Source organism: Polyodon spathula, chromosome 3 (genome assembly GCF_017654505.1).
Source record: "Polyodon spathula isolate WHYD16114869_AA chromosome 3, ASM1765450v1, whole genome shotgun sequence".
NCBI lineage: Eukaryota > Metazoa > Chordata > Actinopteri > Acipenseriformes > Polyodontidae > Polyodon > Polyodon spathula.
Window position 1 is genome coordinate 42447957 of NC_054536.1, and position 21466 is coordinate 42469422.

At 41.7% G+C, this 21466-nt stretch overlaps 1 protein-coding gene across 3 annotated transcripts in view; it reads left to right on the forward strand.

The window, feature by feature from the left end:
* Nucleotides 1-21466, forward strand: part of gmds (GDP-mannose 4,6-dehydratase) — a 449938-nt gene that overhangs the window by 350755 nt on the left and 77717 nt on the right. The gene's annotated exons all lie outside the window — the stretch shown is intronic.

A 21466-nucleotide genomic window follows, 5' to 3' on the forward strand; every position in this document is an offset into this window, starting at 1 on the left:
CTTTCAGCACCCCCACAGATTGTTTCAGTGCCACTGCCTCATAGTCCTGTTTTTTTTTGGGTAATTCCCAAATGACAGTTCTGTCAGAAAAGACAGACACTTTCTCTTGTGTGTCCTTATCTCTTAGCCAAGAAGATTTACTCAACCACTAATTCATAAAAAAATCTAATTAAGCTATAGTATAGCACAGCAATTATGAGAAATTTTTTACAGTGGCTGTAGGTTTGTACAGAAATTGATTAACTATATTTCTAGAATGCCTCACAGCACACCTGGAGCTTGCATTGATTCAGCTTTATTGCACACCCTGTGTATAATTGCCTATTAGAGACACATTCATTTTAAAGATGATCTGGTACTGGAGTAGCAGTCTTTTTAACAACACAAAAAATATTGCCACTGGCCTTTCCAGAGTTGTAATGTAGTCATCCAAGGAAGTGTTTTTGTGGCAAGTTATGATTATAATTTGAAATATACAGTAACTATAAGGATGATGTTGATGCAGACAGACAATGGGAATAAAAAGCTATTGAGAATGTGCCTCACATGTCAGTGCCTTCTGAAGTGCTTTACATATTCTGGGTTATTAACATCAGGACCTGAGGAAACAAATTAAATATGTAGTATTGGGCAGAAATAATGAAAAAAAGATCCAGATTAAGTATGCCTCAGTAGAAGGTCAGTCAGTGGCTTATTTGACACTGCTTTTTAAATCTTTGTGAATTAGACAAGGAAATGTAAAAAAAAAAAAAAAAAGAAACAGCTAAGTATAAATAATTATAATAAAAGCCAAAAAAACCCATGGCCATGCCTGGAAGAAACAGATCAGTCGTTGCCGTGGTCTGATTAGTTAGCTCAGTTAACAGCAGTGTTCGTGGATAATGGTTCAGTTATAACGAGTATACCTGCCATGTACTATGGTGTTACGGTAGTTGTTTATTTGCTGCTCCCTGCCACCAATGACTTAGTCTAAAATTATCTATTTTTTCAGTTGAATTATTGCTTTCATCATCATCTCACCCTTTGGCGGTGCACACTATACTTTTTATTTATTTATAATTTATTGCTATGCATTTTGTTTCCGTAAGGAGTGATAATTCGTTATTATGCATCTTTTAGAACTCTGGTACCTACTCTGATTCTGTGTTATACACATTAACTTTAATAGGCACTTACTGTATGTGTTATACATCACATATAATCTTTTAAGGTGTCCCAAAAAAGGTTATTGAATAACTACAAGAGAACAATGGAATTTTAAAGATGTCTACCCCAAATTGATTTAATTGTGAAGTTTTACATTTGATTAATTTCTCTATGTAATAAATCTGATGTTTTGTATCAAAGCTTTCAACCATATGAATGTTGTTTTGCTAGGTGTGCTTGTACCTACATTTATCTGTAGAGGATGCACAGAATCTCTTCAACTTGTAGATCTTGTTTAGGCTTCACATGTAGGAAATACTTTTACCTGGGGTAAACAAATCCAGCCATTACTAGGGCTCCCTGTAGAGAGTGACATATAACAGCATAACGATTTAATAGACGGTGTAAGGAAACAACATCATGTTGTGAAGTATCATTATTCCTATATTATGTATTAAAGCACCTACATGGTCTTTTGTGTTAGTACAACACTGTTATTGTTGGTAAGGATATTATTCCTATAAGTTATTAATTTATTATTATTATTATTATTATTATTATTATTATTATTATTATTATTATTATTATTATTATTATTATTGTTGTTGTTAATATTATTTTATTTTGTATGTCATTGTTGTTTGACATCTTATATCAAAGGTACAAACAATGTGTTGATTTTATAAAGGGAAAGCTACAGCTATGGTCAAAGGTATTACATCACCCAATAGAATTAACTAATTTTGCTTCATAAAGTTGAATGAAACCTGCTGAATAATGTTACGTTAACACATTGAATTACATACTGCTTTGTAGTTTTCCGTATACTTAATGAAAAACTGACAAAAATTGAAAAAATACGAAATTTCATACTTACTGTTGGAACTGACTTTAACATGAAATTTGTGTAACTTATGTATGACTCAACAAAAGGTTTGAAGTACTTCTTGTTAATTTTGATTTATGGCCTGTTTAAATTTGTACTGATGACATGAAACCTCCTGGAAATATATGTCAAATACTGTACTACTGTTATGGCTTCTGGTAGACTTCTGTTGTTTCCTTGATTACATGATGTTAAATAAAATATCTAAATTATTTTCATATAGTTTTTTTTTGTACATTATGTCTCAATTCTAAAATTCTAGTTAATGCAAAACTTTTGGCCATAGCTGTATACTGTAAGAAAGAGTTTAAATTCTGAGATCATGTGACTCCAGCACTAAAGTAGTTCCATCCTTGGAAATTCCTGGCCTAAACTGTTTATTTTCCCTGTAGGTTCAGAAAACTCATCCAAAAAGCAATGGTATCGGGAATGGTTTGGCAATTATGAAAACCTTTAAATAGCATAAAACTGTTTACCAGTCCCTTAAAAAGTTGTCATTGTACAAACTGTACAAGTATGATTCACAATTTTCCCACTGTTGATGCAACAAGTATCTATTAAGAAATAATAGATATACAGTGTGGTCATCAAATATTCTTAAATACATAAATAAATAAATAAATAAATAAATAAATAAATAAGCATGTGTGTACATGTAAGTTGTTTTCTTAATATATTTAACATTGCAAGTTGCCTGTCTCCAGTGAATATGGAGTAGAATTTCCTTCCAGAATGTAACTTTTCTTTTAGCAGTTGACAGTATGGTAATATCTTGGATTGTGCCTTAGTAATAAATAGTAAAAGACAATACATATTGAAAAGAAATTAATGACATTTACTACAGAACAAATCCCAGTTTTGTGTGATGATATTACGTCAACAAAAGTTAAATGCAACTAATATGTATTTCTGTCATTTTGCCTCACATTCCTATATAAAACATACACACCTTATGGAGCTATTTGAAGCTGTTAGTGAAGAAATCTCACCTTGCAATTAATTCATTGCTACACTTCCAGTCATCTAAAACTCAAATACACATAATATGTGCATCATTCATAAAGGAAAGATGATGGTTCTTGTTCAATCTTTTTCTGATAGTTGAGTCATGAACACTCACATTAGCCAAGGCGAGAGTGGCCTGCAGAGGGTTCTTTGTGACTTCCTTGATGATGTTCCAGTTTGTTCTTGGAGAGATTTCGGCAGGATGATCGCTCCTGGGTAGAGTGACTGTGGTCTTGAACTTTCTCCATTTGTAGACTGATCTGTCTGACAGTGGACTGGTGGAGCTCCAAATCCTTAGAAATGGTTTTGTAACCCTTTCTAGACTGAGGAGCATCAATAACTTTTTCTGAGGGCCTCAGAGATTTCCTTTGATCGTAGCATGACATGTTTCTACACACGTGTATGATGAAGACCAAACTCACAAAGTTTCTGATCTTAATATAGGGTGGGGCCTCCCAAACTCACCCCTGAAGATTTACCTAATTATTTAAACACCTGATTCTAATTATCCCCTTAATTAAGCTGATAAAACCATGGGTTCACTTACTTTTTAATGTGGTTAATAGAAACCCTATTATTAGAATTTAAGAAAAAAAAGACCAAGGGTGGGATTCCAATGGGAAGGGCTATTCATAGTGGTCATGAATGAAAATTGAATGAACCATGGGGTTCACTTACTTTTTAGGTACTTTTTCTGAATCAATACCCGGGTTAATTTTTTAATAACCTATTAGATCTTAAGAAAAGACAGGGTTGACCACTTGATCCCGCCACCTTGGTTTGAAGGATAGCGCGTCTATTAGTAATTCTTTGATGGAATTGTCACAACATTCTCAATGGGGGGGTTGTTCTGTGGACCGATAGTACTCTCATTGGGTATTTAATTGATAGGAGGGAGGGAAAGTGTAGTGTATTCCCAAACACCTTGTGCACCAGAAGGGGTGTGGGTAATTCATTGATTAGGAGACAGACAGGTGTACTTGAAAACACCACACAGGTGCCCAGTTTTATTTTTAGACAGTTCTTACTTTTTCCGGCAGAGGGCACTGTTGACCGTGGGCTGCCTATCAACGATGATAGACAGCACCACGGAAATACCACAGCTGGTACATGAACAGGAAGGGCACTCGCAGGTGCTCAAAGAAATAATAATGAAAACAGAAGGCGAAAAGAACAAGGGAAAATAAAACAGTAATAAAACTACAAATAAAAGGTGCTGCACTCGGCAGCGTTATCCCGGTCGCCGCTACCCGCACGACCCGGATCACCGTCCTACTCTATCGGCTATCTAGCCTGCTCTTTCACAATACGCCGGGGTCTGCCCAAGGGTTCCCCGCTCTCTCTCTCTCTGTCTCGCTGTGGTTCTTTATTTTTCTCCCCGCTGATTCCCGGTCCCGAATCAAAGCTTCCGCACTCTTAGCGCGTCTAAGTGGGCAGACCTGAGGAAACAACAGAGCGTTAACTTATAGGACCGACAATCACCCAAGACCCGCCTCTCGGCCATTCAGAGAGGGGGAAAGTCCACACACACACTTTCCCACCTCCCCGTGTCACTGCTATGACTCACAGGCGGTTGTTGGACGACTGCCGCCCTCTTCCTGCAGCCCGTGAACACGCCAGCAGAGTCAGCACAGATCTCTCCCTGTTACATATCCTTCCCCTCAGAATGACACCACTGGTTCATTCGAAAATCTTACACCCCCATGCCTTCCCGAGAGAAAAAGTCTGCATTTTGATGCAGCTTTCCTGCTCGGTGGACTACCCTGAAGGCATAGGGCTGCAAGGCCAAGTACCACCGTGTGATTCTGGCGTTGCTATCTTTCATCCGGTGAAGCCATGCTAAGGGGGCATGATCTGTAACCAGGGTGAAGTGTCGCCCCAGGAGGTAGTACCGGAGTGACTCGACTGCCCATTTTACCGCGAGACACTCCTTCTCGATGGTGCTATAATTTTTCTCGCGGGGAAGGAGCTTCCTGCTGATATACAGGACTGGGTGCTCGCTTCCCCGAACCTCCTGCGACAACACTGCCCCGAGACCTGTCTCTGACGCATCCGTCTGCAGGGTGAACCTCTTACCAAAATCCGGGCTGCATAGTACTGGCTTACTACACAGCCTCCGCTTCAAGGCGAGAAAGGCCCTCTGGCACGACTCCGTCCACTGAACCGTATTTGGGGCAGCCTTCTGGGTGAGGTCTGTCAAGGGAGCAGCGAGCGTAGCGAAACTCGGGATGAACTTTCTATAATAGCCCGCTAGTCCCAAGAAAGAGCGCACCTGGGTTTTTGTTGTAGGAACCGGCCAGTCAGCCAAGGCTTTCACCTTAGCAACTAGCGGTCTGATCTGGCCGCCCCCTACTCGATACCCCAAATACTCCGACTCACTCTTCCCAATGGCACACTTCTTTGGGTTAGCAGTGAGCCCCGCCTCCCGCAAGGATTGCAGCACCGCCGCTACCTTACACAGATGACTCGGCCAATCCTCACTGTGGATAACCACGTCATCTATGTAAGCAGCGGCGTACTGCTGATGGGGCCGCAAGATGCGATCCATCATCCGCTGGAAAGTGGCGGGGGCTCCGTGCAACCCAAAGGGCATGGTCCTGAATTGGTACAACCCGAAGGGAGTCGAAAACGCCGTCCTCTCTCTAGATTCCGGAGTCAGGGGTATCTGCCAGTACCCCTTCGTTAAATCCAGTGTCGTCATAAAATGAGCCGTGCCTAGACGCTCCAGCAACTCATCTACTCGGGGCATCGGATAAGCGTCAAATTTCGATTTCTCATTGATTCGTCTGAAATCAATGCAAAATCGAGTTGACCCGTCTGGCTTATCGACTAAAACGATTGGACTGTTCCAGTCACTTTGGGACTCTTCTATTACCCCCAGTCTCAGCATTTCGTCAATTTCCGCTTTTATTACCTGTCTTTTACGCTCAGGTATACGGTACGGCCTCTGGCGAACTAGCGCCCCCGGCTCAATATCAATGTGATGATGGGCTACTCGAGTCTGCCCCAGGACTGAAGAGAACACGTCAGGAAACTCCGCCACCAGACCGTGAGCCTGACATTTCTGCGTTGGTGTCAGATTCTCAGCAATCTGTACCGATCCTTTTCTTGCCAACACAGAAAGATCAGGTCCCAGGTCCGTGACGTCATCTGCATGCGCCACTAACAACGCCTCTGGCTGTAACCAAGGCTTTAAGAGATTGATATGGTAAATGTGTTTCTCTGTCCGTAGCTCCGGCTGGCAGATCTCATAGTCCACCTTCCCAACCTGGCGTGTAACCTCAAAGGGTTCTTGCCACTTAGCCAAGAGTTTCGACTCAGAACTGGGTAATAAAAGAAGTACCTTATCCCCCGGCTGAAATGTGCGCAACCGGGCTCCTCGGTTATATTGTGTCTCCTGTCTGTGCTGCGCCTGCTGCAAATTGTCATGCGCCCATTTTCCAACAGACTCAAGACGTTTGCGCAGGTCCAACACATACCGGACGGTATTGGTCAAATTGTCCTGCTGCTCCTCCCACATCTCTCTGACCAGGTCGAGCACGCCTCGGGGTCTCCACCCATACAGCAGCTCGAATGGTGAAAACCCCGTAGAAGCCTGGGGAACCTCTCTGATCGCAAAGAGAAGTAGAGGAATCAGCTGGTCCCAGTAACGCACATCACTACGAATAAATCTGCGCAACATGTTCTTAAGGGTCTTATTAAAGCGTTCCACCAAACCGTCGGTCTGAGGATGAAACACCGAGGTCCTAATGGTCTTAATTCCCAAAAGCTTACATGTTCCGCGGATTAGCCGGGACATAAAATTGGTGCCTTGATCGGTTAGTATCTCTTTGGGAATCCCCACCCGGGAGAAAACCTTCACAAGCTCGTTGGCAACAGACTTAGCGGACATAGATCGGAGGGGAATTGCCTCTGGATAACGCGTAGCGTAATCCAGAATGACAAGTAGGTGGGTGTATCCTGCCGCACTCCTTTCTAGTGGCCCAACTATGTCCATCCCAATATGCTCAAATGGAGCTTCCACTAGGGGCAAAGGCACCAGAGGGGCTCGTGGAACAGCTCTAGGGCTGGCCTTCTGACATTCCCCACAACGCTCACAAAACCGCTTAACATCGCCATCCAGCCCCAGCCAGAAGAACCGTGACACAAGCCTTGTTTTAGTTTTATCCCTTCCCAAATGACCAGACAGGGGAATAGCGTGAACCAGCTGCAACAAATCCTCCTTAAAGGGCTGAGGAATGAGCAACTGATGACGCACTTCACCGGTCTGGGGTAATTTATCAACACGGTACAGTAGGTCTCGATCAATTTCAAAGTGGGGGTACGTGGCGGCGCGTCTGGGCTCGACCACCCGACCATTAACCACCGCTGCTTGGTCAAAGAGCCTGCCCAGCACGTCGTCACGCCCTTGCTCGAGTCGGAAGTCACGGGAGCGAGCTAAGAAATCAGCTCCCATGGCTTCCAACTCGGGGTCAGGTCGGTCCCGAGCAGAGGCAGCCGAGCCAGACCCCTGCGCTGGCTCCGCGACCTCCCCCCCGGACTCTTCACCAACCGCCCCCACCTGAAACTTCTCCGACTCCCTCCATTGCCAGCCCTCATTCTTAGCGATCCGACGCTCCCGTTTAGTTTTACGGGGTTTAAATCTATGGCAAAACCATTCTGGATCGCGAAAGGGAAAAATCTCTCCAATTACTTCCTCTTTCTTAGCCAATAAAGAAGACGGGGCTGTCAGAGCAGCCAACCAATCTTTAAACTGCTCACAGTCCCGTCCCAGAACTACTGGTACCGGCAATCGAGGACATAATCCTACCTGCACCTGCGTCACCTGCTGGCCAATAGTCATACACACATTTATCTTGGGATAGGAGCGGACATCCCCATGAATACATTTAATATGCACCCGTCCCAATATACGTTTATGCCCCGGTGAGATTAGGCTCTCCTGTACCAGAGACTGACTACACCCTGAGTCCAGGAGAGCCTGGGTTTTTGTACCATCCACTGTCACAGGAATAACAAAACCCGTGTGCTGAAGTGACTGAGGTAATTGAACGCGCCTACCTGGTCGGCTGAGGTCACACTCCATCACGGGGCAGTCCCGGGAGAGGTGGCCCACCTCCCTGCACGTCCAACACCTCGGTGGGCTGGTTTCTCTCCCCAAAGTTTTGGAAAAAGGGGGAAACACTGGAGCCATAAAAGGGGCTCGCCGATAAGGCGTCCGCGCGAGACCCCGGTCCGACACTGCAGCAGCCCGTGGGTATCCCCACCCTGCCCCAGTACCCGGGCCGGGAGCTCCCGCCGACACCCCCCGACCAAATCCTGGACTACCCCTACCCCCCAGTCCCTTCGCCCTTTCCGGGGCCAGTTGAGGGGACGATCCAGTAGCCGCACTCCTCCCGGGCAGTTTTGTGGGCGTTGGTTCTGCTGCCTGGTACTGCTCGGCAAGTTCGACCGCCCGGTCCAGCGTGTCTGGTGCCTGCCGCTGGACCCACAGCCGACGTTCCGGGGCTAGACATTCCAGGAAGCGCTCCACCACGATCATCTCCACCACCCTGGCTTTGGTGTTCAGCTCCGGGTTCAACCAACCCAGTGCGTAATCCTTCAGACGGTGGGCGATGGCTCGTGGGCGATGGCTCATTTCTTCCGATACCCCTCCGGTGTGGCCCCCACGCGATTAAGGATGACGGTTTTCAGCGTGGGGTAATCCATCATCCGATCCGGGGACAGCGTTCTTGCTGCTGCTTGCGCCTCCCCCGTGAGCTGAGGAAGCAGGTAACTAGCCCACTGGGCTGGATCCCACCCGGCCGAGGTCGCCATGGCTTCAAACACCTCCAAATAGGCGTCAGGTCGATCCTCGGCCGTCATTTTTGTGGGGCGTTGCAACTGGGGGTCTGGAGCTGCGGGTCTTGCCGCCCCCTGCACTGCTGCGGTGAGCGTCTGGCGCAGGAGGTCCATCATCGCAGCAAACTGCGTGGCATCCATGGCTCATCTGCTCCTTCTATAGCTGCACTGCTTGGGGCAGTGCCAGTGAATCCCACTTTTGACACCACGTGTGGAAGGGGTGTGGGTAATTCACTGACTAGGAGACAGACAGGTGTACTTGAAAACACCACACAGGTGCCCAGTTTTATTTTTAGACAGTTCTTACTTTTTCCGGCAGAGGGCACTGTTGACCGTGGGCTGCCTATCAACGATGATAGACAGCACCAAGGAAATACCACAGCTGGTACGTGAACAGGAAGGGCACTCGCAGGTGCTCAAAGAAATAATAATGAAAACAGAAGGCGAAAAGAACAAGGGAAAATAAAACAGTAATAAAACTACAAATAAAAGGTGCTGCACTCGGCAGCGTTATCCCAGTCGCCGCTACCCGCACGACCCGGATCACCGTCCTACTCTATCGGCTATCTAGCCTGCTCTTTCACAATACGCCGGGGTCTGCCCAAGGGTTCCCCGCTCTCTCTCTCTCTGTCTCGCTGTGGTTCTTTATTTTTCTCCCGGCTGATTCCCGGTCCCGAAGCAAAGCATCCACACTCTTAGCGCGTCTAAGTGGGCAGACCTGAGGAAACAACAGAGCGTTATTTTATAGGACCGACAATCACCCAAGACCCGCCTCTCGGCCATTCAGAGAGGGGGAAAGTCCACACACACACTTTCCCACCTCCCCGTGTCACTGCCATGACTCACAGGCGGTTGTTGGGCGACTGCCGCCCTCTTCCTGCAGCCCGTGAACACGCCAGCAGAGTCAGCACAGATCTCTCCCTGTTACAGGTTCACAAACTTTCGTTGACAAAACTTTGTTCTGACACTGCCAGCAGAGCGTCAGCACAAGATCTCTCCTCTGTTATAAGGTTCACAAACTTTTTTCGGCTCACTGTGTGTAATATTACCGTGGGTATTATATATTATATATTATATATAATCCTAGTATAGCATGGTATCTTATATATATATATATATATACATACACACACACACACACACACACACACACACACACACACACACACACAGTGCCGTGAAAAAGTATTTGCCCCGTCTGATTTTCTGCATTTTTGCATATTTCTGACACTGAATATTATCAGATCTTCAACCAAAATCTAATATTAGATAAAATAGACCCTGAGTGAACAAATAACCCAAAATTTCAATACTTATTTCATTTATTTATTAAGGAAAGTTGTGCAACACCCATTGCCCCTGTGTGAAAAAGTAATCGCCCCCTTAGACTCAATAACTGGTTACGCCACCTTTAGCAGCAATAACTGCAACCAAACGCCTCCTGTAGTTATTGATCAGTCTCTCACAGCGCCGTGGAAGAATTTAGGTCCACTCCTTCATGCAGAACTTCTTCAACTCTGTGACATTTGTGGGTTTTCAAGCATAAACTGCTCGTTTTAGGTGGTGCCACAACATCTCAATGGGCTTTACATCTGGACTTTGACTAGGCCATTCCAAAACTTTAAATTTCTTGTTCTTCAACCATTCTGATGTAGACTTGCTTGTTTGTTTTGGATCATTGTCTTGCTGCATGACCCAGCTGCGCTTCAGCTTCAGCTTTCAGTTCAAGGACAGATGTCCTGACATTCTCCTGTAGAATTCTCTGATACAGAGCAGAATTCATGGTTCTTTCAATGATGGCAAGTCGTCCAGGTCCTGATGGAGTAAAGCATCTCCAAATCATGACACTACTACCACCGTGCTTGACCGTTGGATTGAGGTTGTTACTGTGGAATGCAGTGTTTGGTTTTCACCAGACATAATTGGCCCATGTTGGCCAAAAAGTTCCACTTTTGACTCATTTGTCCATAGAACATTGTTCCAGAACTCATGAGGATCATCCAGGTGCATTTTGGAAAACTCATGTTCATTTAGTGAGCAGTGGTTTCCGCCTTGCTACTCTGCCATGAATCCCATTTTTGCCCTGTCTCTTTCTGTTGGTGGAGTCATGAGCACTGACCTTAGCCGAGGTGAGAGAGGCCTACAGATCCCTAGATGTTGTTCTAGGGTTCTTTGTGACTTCCTGGATGATTTTATGCCTTGCTCTTGGAGAGATTTTGGCAGGACGGCCACTCCTGGGATTCACTACTGTCCCAAACTTTCTCCATTTGGACAATATGGCTCTGACTGTGGTTTGGTGGAGCCCTAGAGCCTTAGAAATGACTTTGTAACCCTTTCCAGACTGATAGGCATCAACAACTTTTTTCTTTTTTTTCTGGAGGTCTTCAGGAATTTCTTTTGATCGTTGCATGATGTGCCTCTAGAACCTGTGTGTTGACAACTTCACTCTAATGTTAAGGGCCAAAGTTAGTCAGATTTATATTGTGCGGGGCTGGCCCAAATCAGGCCTGATTGTTAACCAAAGTATTCAAATAGCTGACCCTAATTATCCCTTTAATTGAGTTAACTCAACTTTTCGTTCACATAAAATCAGAAAAAAACAACATATGAATCCAAATTAACATGTATTTATACTAAAGTAATACGAAAATGACTACAAAAGATTTAGAAGTGAGTAGTTTTTCGAGATTTACGATTATACTGTAAATATGTATTACTTTAGTATAAATACATGTTAATTTGGATTCATATGTTGTTTTTTTCTGATTTTATGTGAACGAAAAGACACACATTTGCTCGTTTTCCCATTGGAAATAGTGATATTTTGAAATATCACTGTCCTGATCACAAAAGCAAAGTTTGTGGGGAATAATAGCCATTTTCTATACTTTTGAGGCATAAGCAATTAGGAAATAACACTTACTACCCAGGAACAAAAATTGTGTTACATAGTGGAATCTGTGGCACTATTTGAAAATTGTGGTCCACAAGCGTCGTCCAACCAACCTGAACAACCTGAAGCAAATCTGCCAAGAAGAATGGGTCAAAATCACTCAGACACTGTGTGCAAAGCTGGTACATACTTACCCCAAAACACTTAAAGCTGTTATTGCAGCGAAAGGTGGCTCTACCAAATATTAATGTGTGGGGGTTGAATACTTATGCAAGCAAGATATTTCAGATTTTTATTTTTCTTAAAAATATTTCCCAACATAAAACCAGTGACACCTTACAATAATTGATTTTGAGTTTAAGTGTTTTAAAATAAAATATCGAACAAAACAAATTTTCAATGTATCATTTGTAATTCAGTAATATGAAAGAATTGGTCAGGGGTCTGAATACTTTTGCAAGGCACTGTGTGTGTGTGTGTGTATGTATATATATATATATATATATATATATATATATATATATATATATAGATATATATATATATATATAAATTTACACAGTCATGGTAAATTACAAAAATCCTTTAACAGAGCCCCTGCAATCACTCACAATGTCATTGTTCACTTCCCTTAGTTGGCACGATTACATTCAGTCAGTCATGACATTTGATAGTCAAGTCATTATGACATTTCCAATCCTGAGCATTTAATTAAAAGATTTGATTTTTCAAAACACATAGTTAACATTCTCATGTCCAATTTTGAAATTTTTTTTTTTTTTTTTTTTTTTAAACCTGAAACCAAGCTGTCTGGTCTATTCATTTTTTGTGGAATCTGTGGGTCTTCAGTTTGTTGAAGACTTGACATTGTTGTCATTATAGTTATTGTTAAGATGAAATTTTTTTCTGTTTTAATCCATTTGTTTAAACCACTAATCTCTCATGAATATTGTAAATGAATTGCATTGAAGGAAACTTTTACATCAACATATGTGTTGGGTCAGAAGTGGCCTTGCTTGGAAATAAGCAAACTCTTGTTCAATCCAATTCATACCGTATGCCCTTGAATAAGCCCCAATGGCAGAATATGTTTCCATGACCAAGGAATTAATAATTCCTTAAACAAGTAAAGTCTGACATGTTATGTAATTTTAGATATATATTTTTAAGTTTTTAAGATTATGTGATAACCCAAGATGTAAATGAATACTGTACATATCACTGTGAGAATATTGATACAGTAGCATTTATATTAAAATAGATATGGAGACCAGTTTCTAAATGAACATTTTAGTCAGTACGTGTTACCAGAGACAGTTGCCTGGATATTGCCTGTAGGGGTCACGTGGCTCCACATGTGAACAGGAAGGTGAGAGTGGGTGAACTTTTGCCTCAGTTGGGAAGTCCATCAGAGAATAAATGGGCCAAATCAACTGTGCAGCTGGGTAAGTAGGTGAATGGCTCAATGCCTCTCACACAGAGGCCTTTGTGCTGTAGACATGATCTAGCATTACGATGGGACGGCAGCAAGGCTGTAGCAATTACTAAGCCATTATCACGCTACAACAGAAGATCATTTATCTTCTAATTTGAGGTGTCACCTGTTCTTCATTTACTAGTCAATAACCATTAATTATACTCTGTGGAACTTTAAACAAATCTTTCCCTCTCTGTTAAAACCAGTAAACCATTCAATAAATAAACCTTGAGTGTTGCCCCCACCCTGCCTTTTTTCCCAGCCTGCAGCCCTGAGAGAGAGAGAGAGAGAGAGAGAGAGAGAGAGAGAGAGAGAGCCTAGGAATTGGTAGGTCAAGTGCCTGGGAGGCCTGGCTTGGGCCTGCTGTAAAAGGAACGGTGTGTTGCTCAGCTCTGGGAAAGAGTACACAGCTATACCCCACACCTTATTGATTGAGCCTCTGAGTCTTAATGCAATGAGAAGGGAATGATTCTGTCCATTCCTATTGGGTAACATTGAACTGATGTCACTGGGAAGGCTTAGATGGAATTTAGAAGATCAGTCTTTGATCCCTCTTCTAATCATTAAAGCATTTCAGAATCATCAGGATTGCTTTGTTTTCTTCATAAATTAATTACTTACCATTGCTGCCTTATGCAGTGCATTTGTACTTTGTTGTAAAACATAACCTCAGTTATATTGATTTTTCAGCATCGTACTATTACCATGTTATGGCTCTCCAGTTGCAAACTAATTTCACTGCATGTTGCAGAACATAACTGCCTGGAGGAGTAAGTGTTGACATCACAACATTTCATTGCTTTAAGCTTTCCCTTAACCAGACAGCCTGCACTTTGACTCAACAACGGAAAGAGCCCAGTCAGATTAGTTTGGCACCAGTGCCAAGACTGAGTAATGGTAGATTCAATTATATTTTAAAACAAATGTACAGTATTTTTTATACTGACTCTACATCATTAAACAGACTACAGTAAACAAGAATTTATAAATAAATAAACAAGTGAATACTGGCATTACTCAAATTGAACATACGTTACTCTAAGTGAACTATTAACACATCTTTTAAGGAGACCTGCTAAAAAAAAATCTACCACCTATGTTTTCAAAAACACTTTATTAAATTGTTAGCTAACAAATAGTTCTATATATTTTCTCCACCTTGCACATTCATTTATTAAATAAGGCAGATATGTGCAGTTTTTAAAGAACACACGTTATAGCAAACATGTATTTTCATTTTAAAACATGATGTCAGGTACTACACTTGGTTAAATAAATCTGAGTGTAGAGTGTCTTGCACTTCCTTTGTCATTTGACCCCTTCACTGGCTCCTTTTGTGTCATTAACCAATCCGCTGCTTCCCTTATTTACTGACATGCTTTTAGCCAGTAATATGCTGTGACCCAGAATACACTGCTGGGGTGAAATGACCAAGGAAGTAAACCAGTAAAAGAATTAATGGAAAGCAAAGCAAACTTTCTTTAACCTAGTGTAGTACCAGATGCAATGTTTTAAAATAAAAATATATGTTTGATATACCTCTTACTTCTTAAGAAACTACACATTTGAGATCTGTAACTAATTGAAGTGAAAAACTGATAAGATTTATGGAATTATTGTTTTATCTACAATTACTTTAACACACACATTTGTGTAGTTTTTAAACAGGTTAAACTTGCATGGATTCAGTCACATCTCTGGAATCTCTCTGCTCTTTGCAGGCTTAACATTTCAAGCAGTCTGGTAGCCTGTGGCTATAACAATATGAATGATGTTTTGTGTGCCCTGATAGCCGTGCAGTTTTGTTGTGAGCCCAAAGGGCACACTGTGAACTAACTTTTTAAAAATGAACTCGTTTGACAGGTTAAGGCTTTAAAGTACATTTTAATAACTGTGTCTCTTGAATATTTCTGTTCATTATGGGGATATATATATTTTTTTAGACAAATAGTCATTCATATACACAAACATGAAGTTTCTGATTCTTAACTAACTTCTAGGATATGTCGACATGTAAGCAGCTGCTGTTAAAGATGTAGGGAAATTAGTCAAAATGCTATTGTAGTAATTATTGTTTCTTTGCAGCCTTGAAAGCAAAAATACACTAACACATAATATCTCTTTATTTGCTAAATGTTAATCAGTCTATACATATCTAGAGTACAGTACTAGTAAAAAGTGAGTCTACCTCCTGCAGCTATAACAGCTTTGACATGCCTTGGCATGGAATATCCCCCAAGGTGTCAGGGCCCATTCATCTCCCAAAGCCTACACTGTCAAACAATAAATAACAATGTCGGACAGCTTTCATCCGTCCGCACACAAACACAGTGTGTGTGTTTATATATATATATATATATATATATATATATATATATATATATATATACACACACACAATCATATATAATAAAAGGGATGGGCACCTTGCCACAAGCAGGCACAAAATTATTGTTATTGGTTGTATAAGATGACTCATTTTTGGTATGAATGTCAGTACTGCCCAAAATACATTTAGATTTTTGGAAATTACAAATAGATTAAATGTTTTTACCTATGAGTCTTTGCTAACTTCAAACTATGTCCTAAATTCTCAATTTTTGGAGATATAATTACTGTTATAAGATGGACAAAATGTTGGAAACTAAATCAAACAATATTATAAAGTTGATACTTGCTAGTTTGTTATTTCTCAAGAAATGCTCAATGTAGATTAAAGAATCAAAATGTATAATAATAATAATAATAATAATAATAATAATAATAATAATAATAATAATAATAATAATAATAATCCTTTAGGCTCCAACTTTTTCTTTCAGTCATTAATCCATTGATTGCCTAAATATAGAATGCATTTGTCATGGGATTGTGGAACATGAGTGACATCATTGAAGCTAAGCAAAATGATCTATTTTCATAGCCGAATAGACATGGACCTTTTGGTCAATAGATTATCCTTGTCCTATGTTACAGGCAACAATTCTGGAGTGGATCAGGTAACGGATTTTTCATGTATGGGTCACTTCTGTAACAGAACACTATTGTGTTGACTGTTGACTGTTTTAATTTAAAGCAAGTACAGTAATGCATAATTATTTGCTTTTAAATGATCATTAAGGAGTTTCCATGAGAAGTAAGTTTCCAAAAATGAAGGCAGAGACGTCACATTGGGTTGCCTTCACCCTCGTAATACAGTGGTCGCACTGTTATGGGTGGAAAGTAGTGCTCTAGGGAGGAAAAATCTGGCAGCTGCTCATGTTGTCCCACCCAGCATGCCTCATCCCTGGAGCACCATTAATGTCAAGGTCATGTAGAAGTTCCAGCATTTCTCTCCTATAGATTCTATTTTCCAAAAAAATAAGGGGACGGTCATTGGAGCATGGGGGATTTTGTGCTGTGGATTAATTTTCAGAGTGAAAATAATAACCCACACCCCCAAACTTTAGTAACAAAGTCATGAAAAAGACTGCCCCGTGTTTTGATTTTCCTGCATGAGCTAAACCCAGTGCCCTGAACTGAACAAAATACAGGTGGTATTAAGTATGAGAAACTGAGCTGTCCCACAGCTTTTATTAATCTGATTTGCAGAGTATCCACAAGCATCTGGGGACCTGCTAAAGTTGTTTTCTTTAAATGGTATGTTAAAAGGTTAATGCAAACAGCACTGCATGTTACAGTAAAGAAATGTAGCATCTCACAAGATGCCAATTGACTGTACTATGTGGTCTTTTTTTTGTCTTCTTTTTTAGCACTATTGAACCAGCTGTGTTGAAGAGCTGTATTTGTCTAGAGCTGCTGCTGTTTTCCTTTTGATTTACTTTTATAAGAAGGCTCTCCCTGTTTCAAGTTTGAAAGGGTTTTTTTTATGCTGCTTGTTTTATTAATGATATAAAATTTCTGCTGAATAAAGTGTATTATGTGGAGGAACAAAGGCCCTCACACCAGCAAGCAGTACAGAACAGAGTTCTTTCATTCGCGTGTAATAGCCTATTAACTCATTAGCAGAGTGGATATAAATCTACAGGGAAGTTTCTACACATTCTGCCAATATCTCCACAGAGTCTGACTGCAAGCACGCTCTCATAAATAACTCCCTTTACTTACTGCAGTGTCCTAGTCTGGACCAGTTACACAGGAGTTAAATGCACCTCAGCAACACACAGGGCTGACTTACATAGGGACCAATAACATACCTGATGTAACTTCTGTTCTGTAGGATTCTTCAGAGGATAAAAAAAAAAAAAAAGCATGTTTTCAATGTGAGACATGGCTCATTAAATTTGTATATTTAAAAAGGAAGATATGTTATTATATATTATAATTTAATTTTAGAAAAAAATCCTAGAATACTTTCTTTGATTCTAGCAATATCCTACGGACAAGGTATACAAGGCTATCAAATTAGTCTTCATATTTTAATCTGCTCTCTAGCTAGCCAGGTAGCTAGAGCATGGGACTGCTATTTGTGTACAAATTAAAATCTATTTGTGAAAGTGATCTAGTTAGCTGAACTGTCCAGAGACCAAAAATAGATGTAATACACATCAAGTAATCCATATGTGATAGAACTTGGCAAATCTAAAATGATACCCTTGGATTATTTTTGGTACTCCTTTTCATGTGATCTTTTACCTCTGTAGATTTACAGAATGAATTCTCCCTATACCACTTTTGACTGATAGATCAAGTAGTTGGTTATATCTATCTATCTATCTATATATATCTATCTATATCTATCTATCTATCTATATATATATATATATATATATATATATATATATATATATATATATATATAGATAGATAGATAGATAGATAGATAGATAGATAGATAGATAAATATTTTAAAGCACTCGGATCTCCTTTGTTTGTCTTTCCCTAGGTCAAATGAAAAACTAGCAAGTAATAATAAGGGCCATTTCTGGAATGCCTGTAACCTTCCAGTGTAGGATTTGTAAACCCAGTGCATCAGTTCAAAGGGAGCAAAAGAGGATATACAGAGAAACATGTTCTTCAATATCTTTTCTGGAAACTGTTTTAAACAGTATGGCCCAATATTGGTTAAATATATGCATATATTTACACATTAAAGATGGTTTTACTTCATAAAATCATGTTGAAAATATTAGTTTATATTGGTGTTTCTTGTAAAATGTTATCAAAAATGTAAACAAAGGAAAAGGAGAATTTAGTTTTGCTCCTATAAGCTTACATATAGAATTCACCACCGCTCTGCTGTAGGTAGAAGCAGGGAGATTTGTGATTTATCTTCAGAGCTTATCTGTGTTTTTCAAGTGTACTGTCTTTGCTGGCTATTTCAACTAACCCTGGTTAAATAAGGTTTATTTGGGGGGAGGAGAGTAAATATGTTAGTAATGAAATTAAGTGTTACCAAGTTATGTCTGGTAGGCTTTCTGTAGCTGCCCTGAGAAGCGCCGATTTACTGACAGTTACAGACATTTTTTGTACATTTTATTCTTGCAAGGTGTGGCAAGATGGCTTTGTGGTGACATCAGACCAAGAAGGATGTGGACACAGAATGGTACAGTGAATGTGCTCTTGCACCGGTTTATTGAAAATAAAAGATTTAACAGAAAACAAAACACTGAACAAACAAAACGGCACGATGGCCAAACAAACAGACAAACAAAACCCAGTGAACTAACCCACACCAAGTATCGTGCTGGTCCTCCAGCATTAGTAGCAATTGTTATTTATTTTCCTTCTCTCCCGTTCTTTCTTTCTAAACACCAACCCCATGTCCATGAAACAAGGACTATTTTATGTAGCTGTACTGAGACTTGATTGCTAATCAATCACTCAATTGAATTTCAGCACAGTCTGCACAAGAACTACTTTATGCACTCCCCATACCCAAATACTAATACACTGCATGTGAAATGATTGTGCAATCCCTGTGCCAAAATACAAATATACATTTTAAATCACTCATGCTACACTGTCCACATTATACCCCATGCACGAGTATATACACAAACAGTAACACCCCACATAAAACATAAAACACAAATATACGCACGGGGCGGGGCACCTCGTCATATATCTTCCAGCGGCGGTGCGTATTCTGGCAATGCAACTATTGCGGTTGGAGGTGGTTTCCTCACCTTTCTCCCCTTCTCTGCAGCCAGCGGCTCCCTTCTCTTCGGCCCCGGCCCCAGAATTTCCGGCAATGAAAATGCTGTTGCTGGATGCGACAAAGATCCGGGTGACGACAAGCAGGCAGCCCCAGGTGGTGTTGAGCAGGCCTCGCTGGGCGTTGGCGAACAAGCATCCCCAGGCGATGGCAAACTAGACGCCCCAGGCGATTGCGAACAGGCCTCCCCAGACAATTGGGAGCAGGGCTCCCCAGACGTTGCAGGCTCGGGAGGCTTGGGCAGGAGTTGATCCTTGGAATGCAATTGAGGGTGTTGATCCTAGAGAGGTAGCTTCAGCTCCTTCTGGTGATGGAGGCGGGAGCTGCAGGTAGTCTCCCTCTGACAGTAGAGGCCAAAGCAACAAGTGGTCTCCTTCTGGTGATGGAGGTGGGAGGCTGCAGTTAGTCTCCCTCTAGTGGTGGAGGCGAGAGCAACAGGTAGTCTTCCTCTTGCAGTGGAGACAGGAGTTGCAGATAGTCTCCCTCTAGCGGTGGAGGTGAGAGCAACAAGTGGTCTCCCTCTGGCAGTGGAGGCAGGAACTGCAGATAGTGTTCCTCTAGCAGTGGAGGCAGGAGCATCAGGTAGTTTCTTTCTAGTGGTGGAGGCGGGAGAAGCAGGTAGTCTCCTTCTGTCTCTGGAGACTGGTGAGGATCTCCCTTAGTCACTGGAGACTGGTACAGCTCTCCTCTGGGCCCTGGCTGTGGATGTGGTGTAGGCGTGACTCTTCCCGATGGGAATCGAACCTGTGGGGGTATTCCCATATCTGCAGCCAAGGTGATTACCATGGCTGCAATGTCTGAGAGGGAAGCTGGGTGGTGTTGCTGTTCCCATTGCGCCCCATCTCTGGCCCACAGCAGGTCAACCTCCATCGGGAGGGCCTCCCCTCAGAGTTCCCCTCAGTGTCCACCAGTGAGTCCCATTTCTATATTGAGGGAGTTAGATGCTCGTGCTGGAGCTGGCACCTGCTTTGTTCCCTTCTTCAGGAACCCCTACTACTCCCCTTCTTTGTTTGGGAAGGTTGCACTTCTGTCTCATCCTGAACAGGGACCTCCAGATCGTGGAGGTAGGAGGAGGAAGGAAACACTGCGAAGGTGGGGGAACCCATCTTTGTTGGCTGAAGGACCTTGAGGCGGAGCCATTTTTCCTCCACCTCTTGTGCAATGTAGGAGGTCTTCCCATGGGCACTCTCCAGAAATGTGCCCAAAGTCGCAACACACTTCACATCAAAGCCCCTTCTGTCTCCAACCGGCACTGCTGCACTTCCATGTTCCCATCCGGCCCCCTTTTCTTTCTCTCCATCTTCTCCTCTTTAAAAAAAAAAAAATAAGAAAATCACAAAAAGTAGTATTATTTATTTATTTTTTTTAAATTTCACCCACAGTACTTTTCCTGGCCTGAGTTTTGGAAGCACTGTTATCCCAAGTGTGACAAGATGGCTTTGTGGTGACATCAGACCATATGGACACATAATTTTCAAAACACGATGGCCAAACAAACAGACAAACAAAACCCAGTGAACAAACCCACAACAAGTATCATGCTGGTCCTCCAGCACGAGTAGAAATTGTTATTTTTTTCCTTAGTTCTCTCTCATTTTTTCTCCCTGAACACCAACCCCATGTCCATGAAAAACTGACTCTATGCACCGAGACTTGATTGCTAATCAAACATTCGATTGAACCTCAACACAGTCTGCATGTGAACTATTTTGTGCATTCCCAATGCCCAAATACTAATACACATTTTATCTGCATGTGAAGTGATTGTGAGTAAAAGCTTAACAATGCGTATACTTGTTAAAATATAATTTAACCTGCTCACTGTAACGCAGGGGATGCTTTTTCTTGTATTGAGTTATGTAGATAACCTGGGGGAACTGAATCTATATAGAATAGAATAAAAAAGGATTATAGGAGACTTGACTGAAGTTTTTTTTTTAAACTTAAAAGGAGGTGACAAAGTTAACTGCACCCAGTACTTAAAGCACAGAGACCAGGACGACACATTTGAAACTGAAGTAGAGACAGGCTTAGGCCAAAGAGTGGGAGACCCTTTTATAA